Here is a 22167-nt window from a genome sequence, read left to right as displayed (position 1 = left end):
TAACAACTTTTTGTGTAAACTGAACTACCTCGTTCTGAATCCTCAGGCTGGAATTCAAGAAGGACCCGCAGAGCCTGCCCAGGATCGCAGATTTATTAGCTGCACATGAAAGACTCGTACACTTGTCTCGTGTTATCTTACTCAGCTAAGGCTGTAGTGCCATAACAACTTCATAAACAGTGTACCAATTAATAAAAACTAATTTAAACCAATTGAGATGTTTTCCCGTGTGGAATGGCAGATGTTTATAAGAGGATTACACAGTAGTGCGCTCTCAGTGTAGTGCAGTAGCCAGGAGTCTTGACACAATGACCTTCCTCTCCTATGGTCTGGTAATCAATTCCGAGCTCATGCCTTTCCAGACAGCTCTCTGGCTTCTGCAGCTAAAAACCGGTGTCCACGGTGTGCTGGTGTACTGTGGGAGCTCCGCGGTAGCCACATAACAGCAGAGGCAGGAGCTGAAAGGAATCCATTCAGCRAGCTGGCAGCGATTATTATCGCAGCAACTCATGGGGTTCAGTGAGCATTATATGTTCATAACAAAATAAGCTGACACAGGCTGTAAGCTCGGCCAGCTTTCAGTAGACCTGAAAAATGGATTTTTTTTTTAAAGCTATTTTTCTGCTTAGCAGCTCCGCACGGTGGGTGTTTGTTAGATATGGGAGTCGTACAACTGACTTAAGTATAAACAAGGTTTTCAGAGCTTAATTCGTTTGCTTATGCTTTGGCGTCAAGTAGCATCTGAGACCCCCTAGGGTATCCTGCGTGGTCTCCAGTCTCTAGCTGCTGCTTCCATAAGTCCTATGTGATACCTGCCAGCCCCATGTGTATCTTGGGTGCCTTAAGGCATCTCGGATGGCGCTAGATGTCTTTGCTCAGGCACCTAAATGGAGCCCTTTGTTTTGTGGGGCTCAGATGGCTGATGCCTATTTTTCTGTTAGCTTGTATAAAATGCAAGCACTGAGGTTGGTGCATGCCTCAGTTTTCAAAATAAATTGCTCAAATTCCCAGCAAGTACATAAGGAGGGACACATGACATGTTGTGTGTGTGAAAGAAAGGATTGTCTTCTGAGTGATGGGCTGATGCTGGCCTGGGCAGTTAGTTCCTATAGGAGAATCATTTGGAGCAAAAATGCAGCCTTATAAACATCCTCTGGCTGGAGTCAGTTGCTGCAGCTCTTTAGGTTTCTGCTGAATATCTGAAAATAGCATGTGGGCAGGACCTGGTTCAAGTCCAGCAAAGGCATGAGCAACGGTGGTGAGTTAATGGGAGGCAAGGGACTGGAGTCCCATTGCTTCCTGCAGAAGCTGTGTGTGGGATTCAGCTCAAGACTGAACTCCCTAAATTTAGGTGTCAAGCTATAGGTGTGCAGGGCTGAGCAGAGCAGTTTAACCAACACGTATATATTTTTAGAGTCATCTGACTCATTCCGTAGGCTCAACAAACTGTATTGACTGCCTCAGTTAAGCTGCTGTGCAATATTTTTTAGTGCAAAACGAGATGCCATAAGGTTCCCGCTTGGGTGTGAGCTGCTGCTCTGGAAGGGTTGAGCTCTCCCCTAGGTTCTCTCATATATCTGCCTACCCGGGTGTGCCTTGCACGCCCCAAATCAGCTCGGGTGTTGTTGCTAGATACTTGTGCGGGCAACAGGATCTACTTCTCCATTATCTGTAATGGGATTGCAGGCAGCTCCCTGGCACTCTGAGATTTAGGTGCTTTGCCTCCGATGAGAGAGACCAGCCAAGCAGCGTGTGAAGTGTGGGGTGGACGCCAGGGCCACACGCTGGCTGGGGCAAAAGGCTGGGAGAAGATGGTCTCTCTCTGGGTCTRCTGCTGCTAACAGCGATGGCCGACTCCGTACGTAACGCTGTCTTAGTTGTTCCTGGTCTTCTAACAAAGTAAATTCATATTGATAAGTTTGATCATTAGTCTATCTTCATGTTACATTGAATCGGCTCTCCCTTTGCATTTGTTTTGTGCTTTGAAATAGGTTTATGCTCTTTGGTTGCTTTTCTTAGCGTTATATTTGTCTGTCTTTGAATGGGGAGAAGTAAGCCAAAATAATTGTACTAAATTATGGATAGAGACTACCCCAAGCGCACGCTTTTGCTCATGTAGGTCACTGGATCCGTATTCTAAAACTTGTTAATGTACATCACCAGTGTTTGAGGAGAACTCCATGTGCATTTCTGTCTTTAATTACTTTTATATGATAATTAAATAATTTCTGTTTACTTGCACTGTGGGTGACACTCCCATTTACTTGCAGGTGAGTTGCTGAAAATGTAGATTTCCCAAGTTTATTATGCCATTTTTTGCACTGTTTTCCAGTGTTTGAGAACTCCAACTAATTGGAACCATCAGCACTCAGGACCCATTGGTAGGGACCCGGGGCAGGCATGTCTAGCAAGAGTATCACAATCAAGGAAWAGATTAAAGAGCTCCATTAATAAGAAAACAAAGCTCCTGTTAATTTAACTATTCCCACTGGTAGAAAAATAAGCAATGCACCCATTTTTCGTGTCAGAGTAAATGATTAATGGTCATTGGGTTTCACGTTTCATCTGGACAGAGATTACACAGTAGAAGGAAGTGACTAAAACACAGTGATGGTCTGTCGTTAGAAGTAACAATAATCAAACTCATGTGCAATAACACTTTGAATTTCAGTCTCAAGCAGAGATGCATTCAAGASCACTCCTCTGATTTCAGTGACTGTGTATAGATACAGATACACACACACAAATACCAGCTTGGCTTTGTAGCTGAGCTCCACTGAGAACATTTAAACTATATCAAAAGCTTGACCACTCTCCCCAAAACTGCAGGCTGAAAGTCCACAATTCCTACACTGCTGCAGTGCTTTGACACAGCGTGTCTAACAGCAGCCTGAAGAGCGTGAGTAACAGCAGCAACACTGTCAAATTAATGCTGGGTTTGACTTAACCCACAGCACTATAGCAAGTAAGGGCTCAATTCTTCTTCCTTTGAAGCCAATGGCAAAACTCTCAATAATTTCAGTGCTGGTAATACAAGATGAATAAAATATTCTCCACGGAAAGGTAATGGGGAAAGGACAGTTTCCCAGAGGCTCACTTGCTGTGTGTAATACTTGTACCACAGCCTGAGTGGATGTCTCAACCTCCTAGCAGCAGCCCAACAAGTGAATAGCTGTAATTCACTAAAAAAGCCTCCATCTGAGGAATGAGCAATGGAAGAAGAAGCCTTCCATCTGAGCAATGGAAGAAGAAACAAGAATGAATTATTATGTACAGAATGGGGCAGCTGCAGGCAGGGCAAAGCAGGTGGGCGAGTGTGCCCATGGCAATAGACACAGAGCCCTGTGATCATCAGGCACTTCTAACTCAAGTATAACAAATGCTAAATGAGGAACAACTCATTGGGGGGAAGCATGAGGGCTGGTTTTCTGGAAAGGAGTAATGGTTAAGGGGCTTGCTTATCTGTATTAATGTTTGAATGGCAACCTGCCCACACTCTCCACCCCAGGTTAAATTATGTTTTGTGAGGAAATGTTTTCTGAATAAAAGGTAGGACCATTGGGTTATAATGTGAGAAGTCATGATGCTGTTCAAGGAGCACTTAAGCAAGGCCGTACYTTGTTCCCCACCTCACTGCTCCCCATAGAGGCATCTATGGGGTGAGGCTGCGGCTGCGGGTCCTGCTGGAGACAATTTCCCCAAACCTTCTGCATGAAAGAGCCCAAATGTCCCAGGAAATCACCTTTCCTGTGAAATACTGGGTGAGCAGATAAGGCGACCAGCTGGCTTAGCTGGGCCTCCCCAGCACATGGGAAGCTGTGGTGCTGCTCTCCAAATGCCTGAACGCGGTGATTCAGTCAGTCAAACCCCAGGTCTGCACTGAACAGCCACCTCTCTCCAAGACCTCCTCTCCCACCTGCGACTGGGACATGCTGCTCACGGCCAGACAAAGCTCCAAGGAGCACAGAGATGAGCCCGTGCTGCCTCCCTGATGTGTCATGGCTTATTTCCTGCCTGCCAGGTGCCAAATTGCTCCAGCTGAGCTGCTGGAGGGAGGCAGCCCAGCTCTGCGCGTGGCTGCCCGCAGCTCCACGGCTTGTCCTTGCGCTGACCTCAGAAGGTCGCAGCTCTCATGCGGCCCACACTGCATCGCCAACGCAGCTCACATGGAGGAGCAGCCTGGTGAGGGATCCTCAACCGGCCTCATGCAAAACCAAAGCCGCCCACAGCCTAGCGCTGCCCCACACAGTGACACCGTCCTCCTYGGCCTGCCCCGCAGCGAGAGCTGCCTCTCACCACAGAGGTCCCACGGGCAACACCGGTGGCGCAGCACAGGGACGGCGGAACAGCACCAAGGCTCTCCCGTCTCCTCGGCTGATGGCAGAGCCCCGGAAAGTCAAACAAACAGGTTCTGTGCAAAGTGGGAACAGAGGGTGCTGAGCAGCGGCGTCTGCAGCAGCCTTYGTCACTCGCCCTCCCAGTCCTCCGGGAGCCGCTCTCCTACCATCCCTCTCTTCCTCCACGGGCCCCCACTTCCTCATCAGGCCAAGCCCAGGTCAGGCCAGGCCCCAGGCTGCCTAAGCCTGAACTGTCTGAATTTAACAGGTAGCTGGCGAGGGCTGTGATCATCAGCTGTTGTCACCATCTTCAGCAAAATTTAGAAACATTGTGCTGTACCTGGGTGTTCAAGTGACAGCTTTGAGAGCCTCCTTGTTCTGTGCACGGCACAGCTGGAAAGCAGCAGCGTGCCTGGGTTGATGTCCTTGCTGGTGACCTGTTCTGCTGTGGTGCCCCAGCTCCTCCAGCCCTGCAGAAAGCCTGCTGAGGGTGAGAAAACTCTGCTGCCGTGGCAGGAGCAATTGGCTCCCAAACGCTCCCATGCAGGTAGCTTTTCCAAAATAGGCCTGTGCCACCACCATGAACTAAGTGTGTTTTCTGAGACTCAGCAGATTTCCGATGCTCTGCCTGCACATGTTGCRTCACTCTTGGCACGCTGCTGCCGTTGCTGCCACGGCCCTGCGTGCTGAGCAGGTCGCACCAGGAAAGTGCTAGGCTCTTGTTTGCACGAAAGGCAACTTCTCAGCCCCATGCAATGAGGCCGTGTGGGTGGCGACTGTTTTGAGTTCACCAACCTGCCATTTCCTGCTTCCCCGGTGGCAGTAGGTGGGTTTATGTGATCAGGTGGGTTTATGTGATCGTGCAGGGACTCTGTGTGTGTGTATGTGCTCCATAAACGCCTCAGCGTGCTCCGTGTCCCAGGGCTTGAGTAACCTGGGGGAAAAAGGGAACACGTTGCCCATGCTTGCTCAGGACACTGTGCAGTAAGTCACCCTTGCTGTGTCTCATTATACGGAATAAGATTTCAGAAACATCTCATTCAAGAAACAAGAAAGTGACAAAATGTGGTGAAGACTGTAAATCACAAACTACAAAGCAAGCCCACATCTTGGCAACAAAAGCTGCTTTATTCAGGCAAGGAAGTGCACTTAGGCRTAACTTTAAATAGCATGCATCAGAAAAACTCTCTCAAATTCTATATAATTTGACATAATTAAATGTAGGTATTTCATCCTACTACAATTTACTGCCTTGCCCCTTGTGCCTACAATGTTGATATTCATCATAGATGTGAACAGTTTATTTCAGTGAAAGCTAACCCACACTTGCTGCGCACAGATTGTAATTATCCTATTCCAAAATGCCAGTCACAATTGCCTTAGTTGCCCATTTGACTGCAGTCAGAGCAAATCTTAGGCAGAGAAGCTTTCACAGTAATTTTGAGGCAAACACATGCAGGTAGGTCCCTAAGCAAGTTTAAACCAGTTCAGTGCCCTTGTCTTTCCTGCAGACTTGTATTTTTAAGATCGTTGTTTACTCTTCCTGCTTGTTGTGCTGTCCATGTCCCCAGCCCAACGGCAGCTCTCCCAAATTTTAACTACCAAGCTCTGGGACTGCCATATTTTTATGAGAAAAAAATTGTCTTAGTGTAAATGGGAGCACAAAGTTCTCCATTTTATCCTTGCTGTTTTATTGAGGCCGAGGGGGATGCAAGTGTCCAGTTATGGCAGATCTGAGATGGACGAATTGATCCAGGCAGGCACTGACATCCGGAGTTGTTCATCCTGTTTCTCCAGATGCACAGGTGTCTTCTGCTCATTTTCCCTATGTTTATTTCTAGATATTTCTCCTMCTGCCCTCCACACCAAAAGAGGTGCTGCTTTGATTTCTGCATTTGGGACAAACTGACCCTGCTSTTGGCCTCCTCATGCAGACCTCAGCCCCTGAGAAAAGCTTGGTGTAGGACCAAGGGGACCYATGGAAAAGGACAGCCAAGACTGGTGGGTGAAACAGGGCCTTGATCAGGGAGATGCTCCTTAACTAGCAGCTCRAATGATCGTCATCAGTGGACGACAAGGCTGGTGTGGTGAGATGCAGAACTTCAGAAGGAGCTTGAGAACAGGAAAGATGAATGAGCCTCAGGCCCTCCAACAGAGCACAAGGTCCAGCAGTTCCTACATAGGCWGAGCACAGCTCTGCTGCTGTCCTGGGACAAGCAACAGTGCAGTCTCCTCAAAGGCAAGAAGATTTCTGCTGGTTATTAGAGATATAGGCTGCTTAGGGCTATTTATGATTGCAGTTAAGGGCTCATGGTAATTAAATGGCATTGTTATGCAGAAGTGCCAAGAGCACCTAGCAGCCCCACTCAGCCAAAGATCTGGAAACAAAAGGCTGTTATCTAGTTGAAACCCTGGCCTGAGATTTCCCCTTGGCAGCCGYGTGCACCCACCTAGCAACACGTGGGGTGTTTGGTCAGGCTTTGCACGCACTTGGCAGGAGAATTCGGGCAACTTTTGCAAAGGAAAACACCTGGTGCAGCCTGACCTGGGGGCTGGAAGCGGAGCAGGCCCTAAGCACAGCTTTGTTGGGCTGTGGAGTTGTGCTCCTTCTGCGGCGTTGAGGAGGCTTTCCCATAGCAGAGGCCAGGGGCCCTGGCAAGCAGACATGTCCCAATCTCCCGCACCTATCACACCTCCAGTTGCTTGCTCTGGTGTTATACTACTAGTATTTGTTATATACTGATACACAGCTGTGTTATATTTACTCAGCCTTACATATATTATCAGACTAGGATTTTTKTTTGTTTGTTTATGTTGGGGTCAAGGCTGTACATTTTACCAAGGTCCTTAAGCTTAATTCAGTTCTCCCCTTACTGCTTCACTGCTGGAGGGGAAAACACAAGCAAGAAGCTGCTCTGGTACCTCAGAACCCCGGGGATGACCACGCAGGGTCATCCCAAGCCGCGTGTGCCATGGGCCAGAGCCGAGGCTGGAGCAGCGTCGGGAATGCGGGAGTGTGGCCGGGATCCCAAGCGCTCTGCCCGCCGCTCCCGGCAGGCGCTTGGGCAGGAATGTCCAAAACTCTGATGGGCACATGACGTTACTCATCCTCTGGTGTTGACGTGACACCCAGACCTGTTTTTTCAGAAAAAAATGTAGTTGYTTTAGTTTCTGCTGCATGAGCTTGAAGCCCCACCAACCACTTTGGGAGTTTCAGCACTGTGGCTTTTGCTTTCGTAAATGCTTTTTCTTTAAAATCATTTATCTTTTTTTTTTTTTCCATCTTTCTGTCTGTTTGTGTGAACAAATGCTCAAACACAAGAGAAAAGGACCAAGTTTCTGCCAATGTCCTAAGTGCCGGAAAGTCTAYCAGGTAAACATATTGGAAAAGAGGGATTATGTTTTGGGTGGTTTGCTGGAATCTCTTTTTAGCTAGAGCCTTAAGGCAGGGCTTGTAGTAAGGGTAGCTAAAAATATTTTTGTGCAGATGTATGATTTCCAAATTGACATGGTAAGAAAAATCTCTTCAAACAAACCCCTTGATTTATTTTCTTTTTCACTGCTGCCTCTGAGACTTGGCTGCTCTCAGCTTGCAACATAGGTAYAGCTAAAGATGACGAAAAATGTGCATGAGAATATGAGGGGGGGTTGTCCCTCTGTTTAGTCATTCCCTCAGCAACAATGTCTGGGCTCGCAGTGAGGGATCAGCATTTCCATGTATTTCTATTTTTACGCGCCGCGGCAAACATGTAATTACCCCTGCTCTGAATGGGCCTTCTGAGGAGGGAAGCRTCAGGCGCTGCCTCACATTCCGGAGGAAACCGGCGCTGCGAGCCYGGGATTTGCAGCTTCTTGGCTCCGGAAGCCAAGGTGGCGATGGATGGGGATCTGGCTGGGACGGTTAATGCAGCAGAGCTTTTTCCTTGCTTTCCTGCCCATCCCTGTGGCAATCTCATCCTGCAGAGCCCAGCAGTGGTGCTGGCGCTGTGACATGACCGGATGGTGGTGGCAGCCGCTTCCTCATGGGTGCTGTGTCACCCCGCATCCCGCAGCTGCCAGCACTTGTAATTCTTTTTTTTTTTCCTTGATTTTCCTACAATACTATTGCTGTGTATTGAACTCGTGAGACATTTGCAGTCCCTATGTCTGTGCACACTTCTTAGTGATAGGCACCAAGGGTCGGTTCCTTGAATCCCCTGTCCTCGTGGGGAAGACTGTGGGCCAGCCCCAAGACCTGAACAAGTTTGCATTGTCAGCATTTTGCAGCGAGAATTAAATTTTCATCTATTTTTTTTATAGGGCTCCTAGGCTGCAACATTTTGCACAGGTTAGTGTCTTCACTGCAGCAAGTGAATTGAGTTACCAGGATTGAAGTCTTGAGAGCTCTACCCAGGTTACAAMGTAATAATAATAAAAAACCATAAAGTATTTATATGGTATGAACATGCCAAAAGGTATAAGAAAATCATATGAGATTCATGGAGAGCTAGATGAATTTTTCACTTTGGCAGATCACATAAGAGTAATACATTCCTTGAAAAGCCCTGTTGCAAGCACTTCTTTCTGAAGCTTGCAAAATATCTGAAAGTATTTTTAAAAATCCAAATTCTGGACCTACATAGTTTCCAATTATAATAAAGGAGTTGGTCATATGATAGATATGATTGGACTGATCTTTTGTAGTATTTGGAGGATGTTTGCACACTTGAAGTTTTCTAATTCAGATCCCTGTGCCAGAAACCAGTAGCAACCTTTTCACACAATTTTTAAAGTATTGTTTTATGATGTGTTCCTCCTAATTCAACTTTAAGTTATGTTACAAACTGGGAAAGGCAAAAGGTAAAGGCAAAAGGTAAAACTGATACTCACCACGAGTGTTTGCTGAGGTGAGCAAAACACGACAGCTTTGTCCTCGAGACCTCCTCTGGGCAAAATCACTCAGTAAAACGTGGCACAAATTAACAAGAGATGAGCTATCAATCCCAGAGGGGCGTTTCCTGCATGGGAGGATACTGTGGCTTGGCAAGGCTAGAAATACATATGTTACTGGTTGTAATAATAATAATAGTCACTGGGAATGTCCTGGTAACACGTTTGATTTCACTGAGGTCTCCAGTCAGYAAGAGAAAGACTCACTCAGGAGAATATATCCCATGGATCTAGAAAGGGGAACTTTCTTGATCCTTCTCTCCCGAAAAGTTCAACTTAAAAAGTGATTAATACAAAGAGGTAAGTTGAAGGAGTTCCTGCACACRGTCCTGAATGTGTGTGGTTGATAGCTCCCTCCTGGTTGATAGCTGCCTCCTGTGCTGCTCTGCCTCCCCTATGATCCTTGCTTCATGGGCAGATTTCTGTGGGACAGCCTGGGCCTATCCCAGTGCTGCACAGAATCRTAGAATCATTATGGTTGGAAAATACCTTCAAGATCATGCAGTCCAATCATAAATCCATCACCACCCTGCCTGCTAAACCCTTTCCCTAAGTGCCTCATCKGCACGTTTCTTGAACAGTGCCAGGGATGGTGACTCCACTGCTTCCCTGGGCAGCCTGTTCCAAGGCTTCACCACTCTTTCTGTGTAGAAATTCTTCCAAATATCTAACTTGAACCTCCCTTGGTGCAACTTGAGGTAATTTACTCCTGTTCCATCAGTAACTATTCTAGAGAGGAGACTGAACTCCATCTCGCTACAACCTCCTTTCAGGTAGTTGCAGAGAGCGATAGAGTCTCTCCTGAGCATCGTTTTCTCCTCACTAAATAACTCCCAGCTCCTTCAGCTGCTCCTTATAAGATCTGTTCTCAAGCCCCTTCACCAGCTTCATTGCCCTTGGACATGCTCCACTGCTTCCATGTCTTTTTTGTAATGAGAGACTAAAACTAAAACTAAACACAGTATTCAAGGTGCAGCTTCACGAGCACTGAGTAATTTCCAGTAATCTGCACCTCTGCAGGTCTCATATGTGTAGTGAGTTGAGAAGCAGCCGTGATTTCTTCCTGCTACATCARCCCTTGTGTTTGGCTACGTCCCTGACCAAGCAGTTCCCACTGGGATGGGTGGCAGTGCAGAGCAGGGGTCACTTTTGGGGCTAGAGGAGGCAGGTGGCTCAAGGGAACATGGGCAGCACCAGAGGGTCAGATGGGGCAGCACCAGAGCACGCAGACGGGAAAGTTATGGAGCCCAAACACATGTTGGGAAGGGTTTCTGAGAGTGCCCTGGGGCCCAAGGCCAGCCATGAGCCCCACTGCCATGAGCCCCACTGCCAAGCAGCAGTGTCCAGGCCTGCAGCCGGCTGGGATACCTCACGTTTGGTTTTTCTGAAGGAGAATTGAAGGTCCAGTTTAATAAGGGGCACTAAAGACTTACTTGTGGTGCTAAGGAGTTTCATTTTCTTGGTGATCTTACATCCATATGGCAGCAGTAGGAAGGAAAAGTGGAGAGGAAAAGTCCAGGACAGAAGGTAACAAAAACCCTGCAGTAGGTGAAAAGTTGAAATGATGCAAACACAGCTTTATTCTGGAGCCTAGGTTCTCTTTTGATAGAGGATATGAGTGGGGAGAACGTGCTGGATTGTGGATCTGGAAATGTGCCGGGAATGGGACAAGATCCAGTGAGAGGATGGTTAGCTGAGGCTCACAGCAAGGAAAAGTATAAGCAGCATCCGATGCCAGCATTGGAGCAGAAAATRTTTAGGAATAGAGGCCACAGATGACCAACAGTGTTGTGTCAACAAAACAGAAATAAAGTTATAAATGAAGCAAAGAACAACTAGGAAGAGGTGGATGAGTGGGCCAGAGGCTGAGGTTTTGGAGGAATCACCAGTTCAGTTGATGGGTCACAGAACCCAAGCACAGGTAAGAACGGGGATGGGGCAGTCACAGCCTGCTGGGTATGAACCACCAGCACACTTCGCATCAGCACATATTGCCGATTCTCTCCATTCTTGAATTAAGGAAGATTTTTTTTTTCTTTACACCCAGAAAAATGAGTAACAGCTTAATTCATACCACTTGTACTGCTCCTTCTGTGGATCTGCTTGCCAGCGATTTTAAGCGTACATGGGAACCTCAAGCTGTTTCTTTGCCTTCGCTCCATCTCTTTACGGCACATGTGGTGGGACACCGGGCGTGCTGATGGACACTGCATAGCCAGGATGCGTTTGCTGGGCTGCGCCGTGTTGCTCCTTTCATCTGCCACACGTGCAGAGCCACATGTGCCGGCATGTGAGCACGGGTGTGCACAGGGAAACGCGAGCGCCGCAGCAGGCTGCGAGCTCTGCTTTTTATGGTGTGCTGGGCTTGCTTGGAGCCTGGCTCAGGACAGGCCTCGGTGTCACACTCCTGAGAGATGCACTGTGTTTGGRGAAGGATTTCTAGGAGTCTGTTATGGAGTGTTACTGAAGGCCATCGAGACACAGACATTTAAAGCTGTGGCATTGACTGTTTCTCAGTGACAAATAGTCTTCTTGGGCCCGGTGGCTGGAAACTATTGGGTCTGGTTTAAACTGCTGCTCAATGTCCTAAAAGGGGAGGTGCCTGACGTACTAGTGCTGCCTTCCAGTTTGTCTGGACAGTGGTGAGCAGCATTCCTGCTCACAATAACAGCCATAAAGATATGATACCCATAGCAAGGCCTGGGAGAGGAAGCAGCTGTGATCTACCTAAGTTCAGTGTCTGCTACTCTAATTAACCAAGTCAGGATTTCACCTTGTGTGTAGAGTTGGAGTCTTGTCAAAGCATTTTTTTAAGCTATAGAAAGAGGTCAGCTCTCAGTGCACTGGGTGTTTTTATCCTAAAAGTAACTTTGCACTGATCAGTTATGGGATATGTCTAGTTACCACCATCCCAGAGATGTAGTACTTACAGTTCTGTCCCAGGTCATTTGAAATAGTTTAGCTGAAAAGTTTGGATTTTTACTCATAAAGCTATTTTTCTTTTCAGTTAATATGCCAAAGCAATTTTCCAGGAATGCTGTCAAGAAACTCTGTGAAATAAAACTTTGATTGACTTACAAATAAGTTCTAAATATGCYTTATGTATAATCATCCCTGCTCACACCTAGACCTCTTTTTCCAATGCAGTGATAGCAATAAATATCTTTCAAATGCAAGAGAGCACCAGCAGATTCTGTCTAGTCTTGGGCAAACTCTCCAAAGATGTTTAGAGCCCACCAAAGAACTCCATTTCGATTACTTTTCTGCCATTATGCAAGGGGCATATCTCTATCATATCCATCATATCCTTGATGATGGAGACATCAAGGGGATGTCTYCATGTGAGGAAGAACATGGACAGGGTGACAGGGCCATGGAACAGGCTGCCCAGGGAGGCTGTGCAGTCTCCTTCTCTGGAGATCTTCCCAACCCGCCTGGATGCYGCCCTGTGCCCCGTGCTCTGGGTGTCCCTGCTGGAGCAGGGGGTTGGACTGCATGATCTCCAGGGGTCCCTTCCAACCTCAACCATTCTGTGATGCTGTGATTCTGTGATGTGTTTCTCCACATACACTTATTCATCTCCCTTCAAAGATCCTTGTTCCCTTGTTGAGATCAAAGACACTTTTGACTGTCAGAAGTTTGTCAAATTAAGAGTTAAGCCAAACAATGTAAAGCTCACTTGCCACATACCTGTATCAAACTGTATCTCAGTACGCTCATTACTTTTCATTTTTTGTTCTCTCTGATATGTTTGCCTTTTTTTTTTTTTTTTCTTTTTTCGAGAAGCATAGGAAGGCATTTCTTATGTTAGGAGCTTTGGCATTTCTGTTATAGCCTTAGAATGTTTAAGTTTTCCATAGATTTTTAAGTTTTGTTATGTGTCTGCATATATATTCCACAAGATTATGTATAGTTATTTAAAACTSTCGTGGGCTTCCATTAAAAACTGTATTAAAAATTATGAAAAAAATATATGAAATGCATGAAGAAAATAGAGTAACTGTCCAGCCTACTAAAGTGGCAGAAGATGAGTAGTTCCAAGGAGCTGTTTGTTATCTCGCTTGGACATATCCCTTAGCGAAATTCTGAGGAGCCACACTTTCACAAGCTGTCTGTACTCACTAGGATTTGCTCTAAATGCTAGACCAAATGCACGTCTCTCCTTTGCTATTTGCTGTCATCTAGTCAGAAAGCTCTAATTAGACTTATTAAAAAAAAAAGAGTAAATGGGCTTGACTCAGTCTTTTTTCCAAACTTTTTTCCAAACCTGCCCAATATGCAAAGATGTAAAACCTCTCTTGATTTTAGCARTACAGTCTGGCAAATCAGCAGGGTCAGCCATGTCTTCCCCTAGCCCTGCTGGCCCAAGGAGCAGAGCTTCCCAAGCCCTGGCTTGAGAACAAGTTGGATRGTTTTCTGCAGAACAGCCGCTTTGCTGTCATACTTTGTAAAATAAGAAACCAGAGATGAAGCAGCCCTGACTTTTGACTCCCATAGCAATTGAACCTAACTGCAGGAGGGCTGAAATCACAGACAAAACGTGGACTAGAAGAGGTCTAGTCAGGTTTTAGGATGAGACAGACAGCATCTTTCCAGTAGAAATGGTAAACATTAGCAGCACTGTGCAAAACTCCTTGTATGATTTTGTTTAGACAATGGTTTCCAGCTCTGATCAGCTGTGTTTAACAAAGAGATAAACCGGAACAGATGCGGGGAAGGGCACTAAGGGTGATCAAGGCAATGGAGACTCCGTTGTTCACATGGACGACTCATTTAGCTCCCTGTGCACCACTAAGAGAGGATGAACCTCATGTGGGGCTGTGGCTGCTGCCGGACTCATGTCTCATTTCCCAGTGCTGGGTGACACAGAGCACTTAGGCAGTGCACTCGCCTAAGCCTTTCCCTGGCTCTAGCCTTTAGCCCTTGTGCTGCCCCTCAATGAAACAACCCTGCACACTGCTTGAAAAGATGATGCCTTCAAAACCCCACTAGGAGCCAGGAGAAGGATGATTATCGTCTTCAGGATGCCACCTGCACGCCTCAGTCCAACATCTGTTTGGAGATTAAGCCGGTCCTAACTTCTCTTTGGTGGTTGTTAGGGAAATAATAGCAAAAGATTAGAATGAAATCATTCCCAAATAAGAAATGGAACAAATGAGCTGCGACTGGTCTTCGGCCAGCGGCATCACACAGAGCTCCAGCTGCGGCTCAGCGGCCAGGGGTGTCTCAGATGTGAGATGAAAGGAACACCTCTTCCCCCGCCTGAGTCCTTGGGCTTTCATTTCATCTCACAACTCATTAATGATTTTCACCACACTTTTTCTATAGAAGGAACATACCCTATTGGKGAGACTCCAGCTCCTGTTTCATTAATCTCTCTGTATTGCATCTGTTGTCTTATCTTAGGCTATTTTTCAAAGAATAGGTCCTAAAGTGCACCAGGTGTTACCCGAACACAGCTGTGAAGAATTAATAGACTTACAGGATCTGGTCAATGTAATGACAAAAAAAGACTAATTTGCTCCCAGTCAGCAGCCTCCTCAGTTTTATCGCAGCTGCTGCATTCTCAGCACTTGCTCTTATAGCAGGTCACGTTTGGACTTAGGGGGCTAAAGCTGCTGTTTGTCTGCTTAATTCAATTACTGCTTTGATCACTTCTAACTGAGAGAAGTGCCYGTAGATTAAATTCTACTTGCTTTGTCCTGGACTTGAGCAAAGAGCACATTAACAGCAGAGTTCAGCTTTCCCGTGTTTCCTAAGATCCCGACATCAACGTGCACTGTGTTTATTCAGAAACATCCATCATAAGGAGATACTCTCTGCTGAGGGCCTTCAAATGCAGGAACAAGTAGTCCTGAACTGTAGTCAGGTGCTGGGACGCAGTGGAAATCCTTGCTCTTCCCTCTCCAGGTCTTAGCTCTGGCCCCACAAGGTTGCACATCTGCTGTATTGTGGCTGTGGCAGCTCTATCATGGGCATGTGGCCTGGAGCACTGGAGACCTGTGCTTGGGTTTTACTCCTAACAGAATTTCAGGAGATTTAAACAAATTGGTTCCTTGATTTGAGTTATAKCCATGTGTGTTAAGCTATAGCAACAACTTCCTAAAAATGAGCATCTTACACCTGCAGAGCAAGTTACCTGGGGCTGCAACAGATTTGTAGATTTTCTGTAGAACTTAAAAGCTATTCTTGGGAAGCTCCAGCTTTTTTGCCTTGCAATGTGTTTGAGGGGGAAGTATGTCTGGTTTCTTTTTGAGGATTCTGTGGTCTAGTACTTGGAGCAGACAAGTGGAAGGCTACATTTCATTCCTTTTTCAAGCATTCTGGGACTCCACTAAACTGATTATTGGCTATCAAGAATAACAAGTTTATTTATTTATTTATTTATTTTAAGATAGACTGTTATGCCTGATTGTTTTTAATTATTTTAATTAGTAATGAAATTTAAGGTTTTACTGTGACAATGCCATATTATCATGGTTATGTTATTCTGTCATTGCAATTTTGTAATCAGTAAAGACAGTACTTTAGCATACTGAGCAGTGGTGTGAAGATATGTTCTTGTTTTTCRGAGGTTTTTCCCCAATCACATTGCTGGATACCATGCTATCTTACTTTTTCCTAAGCTATATAAAGTTTTTTTTAACTCCTCAGCAGAGTTTTGTGGATCTCATTTTAACTTGAACTCAGATAAGCTCCAGAGTTGTAGGCAGGATTTGGCATGGTTAAGAGTAATACTTCTACTTTCAGCTTGCAGCATTTGTTATTTCAACAGTAAGCTGCTTATGTACCTATTTCATTCACTTTTCAAGTAGAATACTTAAGAAGTGTGGAAGAACACTGAGCCATAGARTAGTCCTTAAGTGAGTCACAAAGCTCAAAATCTTTGCTGAAAACAAAGCAAAACCTGTGCCCAGGTCCAGAGCCGGACCTCCCTGTAGCCAYACTTCCACATCCCTGTGCCCTGCAGGAAATAAGATTGTTCTAAAGTCCTATTCAATGAAACGTACTAGGTGCTATTTGCTAGAAGGTTTAAGGGATTTTACAGGTTTTACAGGGATTTAAGRTTTAAGTAAAAGAAGGCCTCTTTATCATGAAAGTCTACGTTTTAAAATGAACTTTGGAAGGACAGAATAATTGGTATTGTCTAAAATTTTAATTTGGACCTACGTTTCAGTTTTTATAAAAGGAAGACATTTACACAGATAATAAAGAGTTATAAAACATTATTTATTCTGAAAACATTTTCTTCCCTGAGTTTTCTACATGGCAATTCAATTATATTTACCTGCAAAAATATTTCTTAACTTATTACTGCGCAGGACCGTTTTAGAAGAGTTCACTCATATGGTAGTAAAACATGTTTTATCTTTCATTTACAGATATTATCATAAAATATTACTGAGCTGAGGACACATTTATGATTTTCAGCCTTAGGTTTGTTTTCTTGAAAAAATATCAAGTATATATGTTAAAAGAGTCCTGATTAGTATCCTTATTCCCTTTTCTTTTGCTAAAGTTACCTAGCCAACTTTATGAGACTCTGTGGTGCTGTTACATAAATTATACTGCAGGTTGTAGTGGCAGCGCAAGGGCTGTGAAATACATGACTTTTTGGAAAGAATTATGACTGTCTCCTTCATGGTTAAAAGAAAAAGTTACGACAATGGCAGACAGCGAGGGAGATCTACAACTTTGCACGAACAGTAAACTCAGTAGCACTGGAGACTGGATGCTTGACAGTTTAATGAAGTTTACTATGGTTTCAGTATATGCTGAGCAGTCACAAGCTTTCATCCATGCTCCAATGAGTGCCTAAGTGCTGTCATTGCCATCAGAGAAGTCTGTAATCTTATAAACATACTCACTGATTTTTCTAATCCTATCTATAGTGCACTGCCATAGCCTTCCCTTTGCATTTCAGGCTGAACGCGATGTTATTTCAGACACGTCAGGTTGAGGATGGGAGACTCAGCTGCACACCCGTTATCTGCAGTGACCAGCCAGCTCTSCGGCATTGCCCAGCTCCTATTGCTGCTTTGACTGGGAAAAAGTGACTAGTGGCCATGCCCAGTACGAGGAAAGTCTGCTACTCACGTCTGCTTGTACACCTTACCGTATAGGAGACAAACTTAAAGTCACAATAAAAGCAGTTGTGAGAATCGGCTCCAAGGTAATTCCTCCTCGCTGGTGGCCAAATAGAGGCTGGGTGTGAGCAACTGGAAGAAAACATTAGAAAGAGCAAAACCAAAAGCTCCTTTATGTAGCAGTAGGGATGTAGACAGCATGATAACTGCCTAGTAAACTTTAGTGGCAATAAAAGGTAGTTTTGCTCCCTTGAATCTCCTTATGGGTTTAAATGCAGATGCTAGTGGAGCATGTTTCCTCCTCTGCCCTGTGTCCCAAAGGAGGTGTCAGGAATTGGCACCTGTCTGTCRGTGGGATGGGTCCTGACAATGTCACCCTTCAGAGCTGCATTTTGGGTACTTATTGGTAGAATAAGGCAATAGTGTTAGCCTGGCAGAATYACACTCCTGAGGAAGAAATGCTTATAGTCAGATTTATTGCACTTAAACTGCGGTCTTCATGAATTGGCGCATAGAGTCCCTGTCTTGAACTGACTTTCAGAGATTAAAAATATCATTGCATTTCATTTTAGTGAGGAACTGTTTAGGCAGTTAAGACCTCGACACTAGTTTCTTTTCACCTTTTAAGTGTCAGGAACTTGTCACGGCCACTAGATCTTTCTGTGAAGTTATTTTTCTTTCAGGCAGCAAGGGTTAAGCCAAAATGTCTGACTGAGCTGCTATTCTGTGGCTCTGCTGTCTAAATAAAGCATTTCTCAGGATAGAAAGGAATAATAGAGGACAAAGAGCATTGTAGAACCATGGGGATGATCGCAGCAGCACTGTTGCTGTGGGCTGGAGGTCTGGCTCGGGGGGAGGCAGTCAGCGCTGTGTTGATAACTGCARGGATTTCAGTCCTGGACTTAGCTCTGTGTTTGTGTAATGTCACAAATGGAAATGGACCGATAATCTCAGCTGAGTCTSTGTTAGGCATTTTTCCAAATCAAGGAGCCCATAAAGATTGCAAGGCAAATTCAATCCATTTTTCCCCCTGCCTGAATAAGGAAAAAGAATACCTGAAGCATGTGTGTTATAAAACCTGGGCTGGCACATGGTGTCCAAGAGCTGCAAATGGAAGTAAGATATCGCATTACTTCTTATTAAACAATCATTTCTGTGGCGTTACAAAATGGGAATGTCATAATCATGCTGCATTATACACTGTGATACAATGAAGGATGTTGTGCAATTTACTGGAGAGGTGAGCCTTTATAAAGGGTATATAAATACCCTCAGACTCATTTGCTGTTATTATTAAAAATGGGGCTATTAGTTGTTTACAAAGGCCTTTATGGAGCCAAGTGTCAAAKGTGATGACTATTTACCTGATCATCACTGCTTTATACATACACACACTCAACTGCATTTAGGTAGGCCTCTCTCTTGTAAATACATCTCATATTGCTCATGTTTTACGGGGTTGGTTGAAATAAATCCCAGTGTGCAGGGCTGAAGTCACTTTATGGGAAGCAAGTTCCTGAGATGCAGGATGTGTATAAAACTTTGCCATAGTCTGCAAGCTTGGGTGACATGGGCACGTGCAATATTGGGAATAGCAGGCTATTAGACTTTGATTATGTTTATGGGCATTTTGCTGCTTTCRGGGCTAGACATGGCCTTTCTTTCCCTTGGTAATTTCATTGTGCTTATGCCTCTTGCYAGCATCCTTGATTTGATCAACTGGCTTTAGCTGCACAAGTACTTTATGTCTTTGTTTGAACTGCTTCCCAAAGATACCATTGCCACTTAGTCAACCAAAAAGCAGCAACAAAAAAGAAATGTTATGAAACTAAGGTTTAATTCTGGTTTATGAAACTAAGGTTTAATTCTGGTTATGGTAGGCATGAAATTAAACACATGGTTTTGGGCATATGAATGATCATTGATGAACATAGTCCAGAAGGTCATGTCCTATTAATATCTCCATCAGAATAAATGCTTGTTGCATCCCTGTCTCCTCAGCCTGCTCTGGGATGTGAGCTGAGGGATATGTTGGACATGGGCTTCTGAGCAGGGGCTGCTTAGAGGTGCAGTGGGAAGTGGGAAGTTTGGTAAAATAAGATGGTGAGCAGAAGGCAGGTCTCCAAATCACTCTGTGAAGAAGTGAGTATTTTTGGAATATCTCCTTATTCTCCTTGTGTCTTTATTTTAATCCTTTCTGTGTCTTCAATAGCACTTTGGAGCATTTTGAGCATGTAATTAGCTAAAAGACCTGTTTTAATCAGGAAAATTCTGTGAACGTGCTCATTAGTGTAAATGTTTGTATATGGGGAGTTGTATATGGGGAGTTAATCCTTCATGGGGTAATTAAGACATTCTCCGACAGTTTTAAGAATTTTGTTGAAAGAGAAATGCTAATTGTCAAACTGGGAGACCTACCAGCAACTTCTCATTAGGATGGCTTCGTTCGGAAGCAATTTGCATTACCCAGTGAAATCTTGGTGCCTCCAGCAAAACCCATCTTTCCTAAAGGTGTGCGTGCATTGCAGCAGTGTTCCTGTGCATGTGTGGTGTTACTGTGGCCAGGAGTAGTGGCTGTCAGTGTGGACCGAAGCAGGAATGAACAGAAAAGGCAGGCAGATAGCCATGAAATATGCACAGAAAGCAATAGCTCTCTGATTAAATTTAACCTCCCTGTTACCATCARCAAGTGTATTCTGTTCAGTATCAGCTAAGATAAGGAATTCCCTTTCGTAGTGGCAGGCAAATGAAACAAGTATTATCCCTCATACACACTCCTATCAGAACTCCAGAAAAGTACTGCACAAAGGGGTGGCTGAGTTACAGCACAAAAGGAAAAGAAACAGAAGCAAAAAAAGGGTCAGAGAGCAAGTTTTCTTGACAAAATGGGAAAGACCTCTTCATATCTGAAAAAGAATAAATTGTGGCTGTCTGCACCTGAATAATAAGCAAAGTGGCAGGTGTTTATACAAGAGCTGGAGGGTAAACTCAGAGCTCTCCAAACACCAGGACCGGATGCCCTACCATGAATGGCCATTTCATGGTAGCCCGGCTGGAAGTCTGGGGACATCAACATGGGCACAGGGACAACGACTCCAGACTTCATCTTTTAGGGGGATTTAGGCACCTATTTCACATAAATTAAGTGCCTTAACACTACATCCCTGCCTAATTTGTTCCTGCCGGGAAAAACAATGGCTTCTTGTAAATAAGTCTTGTTTTCCTGCTCGCTTTAAAATGTATTTGAGCAAACCCAGAGGTGAAACCAAAGAACAATTACATAAATCCTATCAGGAAGAAGTAATTGCGGTGAACAGTGAGTACTAATGAGGGCGTATGATCAAAAAAATTTAGGCTCTCTGAGAGGACCTCCCAAAGTCTCCAGTGAAGAGGTCCAAGGTTTCCCTTGCAGGAAATGAGAAAAAAAAATAAAGGAATATCTAAATGTTTTAAAATACCAGTAAAGGTTTCTAAGAAGCTGTTTTACGTGAGGTTAAAAGGAAGGAACTGTGGTAGTGAGGGTTCAAGGAGAAAGCAATACACTTGATTTTCAGAGATGCTGAGAATCAGCATTAATTTTGAGCCATGAATACTTGGAGAGTTTGTCTCTCTCCAGGACTGCTACTTTAATGCCATGTGAAGTCCAGTAGCTGGTGGGCAACACTCATATTTTTATATAGCTGGACAGCAGGTTACTAGAAATTGGTATAATCACACTTTGGTGCAGAGTGACTTATTGCAGTAACTAAGTAATGCCACTGTGTCCAGTTAATATGGTGTGAGAGCACTATATACATATGATATCCAATATATCATATTTGATTAGGATAAATTCTGTTTTATGAATGCATACAGAATGCAGTAGGTGATCATTTTCTATATGTACAGGTTTATAGATCCTTATACATGCAGCAATTAGTATGGCCATATGTCACATTAAAATGAAAAGATGCGCTGTGCTTCTGAAGAACTTATAGTGAAATCACTCAAGGAACATGATCTGAAAAGAGAAACAAGAGGAGGTAATAAGAAGAGTCAAGGTTCCAGTGATAAGTTTCTATAGTTACTTGCTTTGGGTAGCTGTGTGAATTGGAATTTCCTTTCTCCTCCCTACATAACGACAGCAACCACTGCTCTGAATAATCTGATGGATCAACCCCTGATTAATTTCCTTCTTCTGGACAAGGAGAAATGCAAATCTTTCTTTGATGGATTTAAAGCAGCAGAATGTAGTGGATGAGCAGCCCAAAATTAAGGAGTCGTGTGCTGTGGAAAGTGCATGGATAAAACTGAGAGAATATAAGTTAAACAAAAAAACTAGAGAAAGAGGAGATTCCCTCGTGAGGGGAAGGAAAAAGAAAAGGTATAACTATTTAGGGAAAGGGTATGGCTTCAAAGCAAGGAAAACACCTTTCCAGCAGACAGGGATGGCCGATAAGGGGAGCTACTGGGGTTCTGGAAGGAAACGGGCAGTGGGCTCCTCAGATTAGCTACACTTCCCACACTTTTGTAACTCAACGTCTAGGGACACAGTAATTCCAGAGGAGATATTAGTTTTCATTGGCATTAGGGCTCTTTTTTTTTAAACCTTGTGTTGAATTGTAAATGAACGTACATSTTTGTGGTATGGACACCATGCCATCCAGATGTGGCTATTCCCCTTCACCCTGCAGTAAAAACCAGYCTGGAGAGAGATGCAGACTCCCTCCTCCTAGAAACAGCAGCACCTTTCCATTTATCCCCATTCTGACTTGACATCTCYTAACACTCCAAGGGGCTTTTGCTGTGTTTTGTCTCCTACAGGTCACCCAGCT

This window comes from Nothoprocta perdicaria, unplaced genomic scaffold (genome assembly GCF_003342845.1).
Source record: "Nothoprocta perdicaria isolate Ctin4 unplaced genomic scaffold, notPer1 scaffold_21, whole genome shotgun sequence".
NCBI classification, from domain to species: Eukaryota; Metazoa; Chordata; class Aves; order Tinamiformes; family Tinamidae; genus Nothoprocta; species Nothoprocta perdicaria.
This window is presented reverse-complemented; position numbering follows the sequence as displayed.